This window comes from Schistocerca cancellata, unplaced genomic scaffold (genome assembly GCF_023864275.1).
Source record: "Schistocerca cancellata isolate TAMUIC-IGC-003103 unplaced genomic scaffold, iqSchCanc2.1 HiC_scaffold_536, whole genome shotgun sequence".
NCBI lineage: Eukaryota > Metazoa > Arthropoda > Insecta > Orthoptera > Acrididae > Schistocerca > Schistocerca cancellata.
In genome coordinates, this window is record NW_026046550.1 from 62,501 (window position 1) to 63,545 (window position 1,045).

Consider the following 1,045-nt stretch of genomic DNA (forward strand, 5'->3'; position numbering starts at 1 on the left):
ACCAACCATACTGCCAAACCACAGCATCGCCATCTATGACAATGTGACGAAACCACATGCAATAGCCCCATCTACGCGAATCGGACGACACTACGTCCACCATGTCGCGCGCAACACGAAAACTAAATACCGCCATCTGCAAGTCTCCCGAAACATGACCTGCTGCACCGACGATACCGCCATCTATGAGACGCCACCCCGACTACGACATCGCTAGGTCCCACAGTACCCATTTTTCGACGCCACCCACAAAGCCTGCATCATCTGTCCACCACAGGAACCCGAACGCCAGTGCCTGCGTCGCACGAAGTAGTCAACCGACAATCACTCCACCCGCACCCGCACGTGCCCCACCCCAACCGCCCAAATCGCAACCCAAGCGGATGAACGGCGGACTCTTCCCGCACTCGTACGTTGCAATCCACCCCTATATCTTGCGTTTCATGACGAGTTATATCCAATATGCCAAATTCCCGCTGTCCCTATACATGCTGTAAGTCTGTGCACACAATATGAACCACACCTCAGCGAGACACTCCATCACACATTACTCTCTGCCTGTAACAGACACAGATACGATATGTAAGCACCAGCATGGACCAACGTCCGGTGCATCCTCTCCGCCACAGTACACCATCCACACTATGATAACCACACCAGGGGGTCCAATTATAAAATAGAATATCCCACCCGTCCAACATCCACAATTGCTCAGATAAGCCACCAACACCCACACATGTCCTACACAGGGGTGCACCCAACACCACCACACTGCCTCCTGTTACGGCACAGAAACAATGGCAGGAATGAATCACACAGGTCTGCCACTCCCTTGCCGCAACCACAGACGCGGCGCGCCTCCAGTCACGAGCGAAAAGCGCATCCTGACGAGACAGAACTGCTGTGACATACTGACGCTGCCTCAGACATTCACTTACAATGATCACTACCAACGAACCTGCCCCCCCCCCCCCCCCCCCCAAACACACTATCTCTTACCATGTTGTGTACTGTAATCCAACCCATTTTGCACCTTAACCTAACC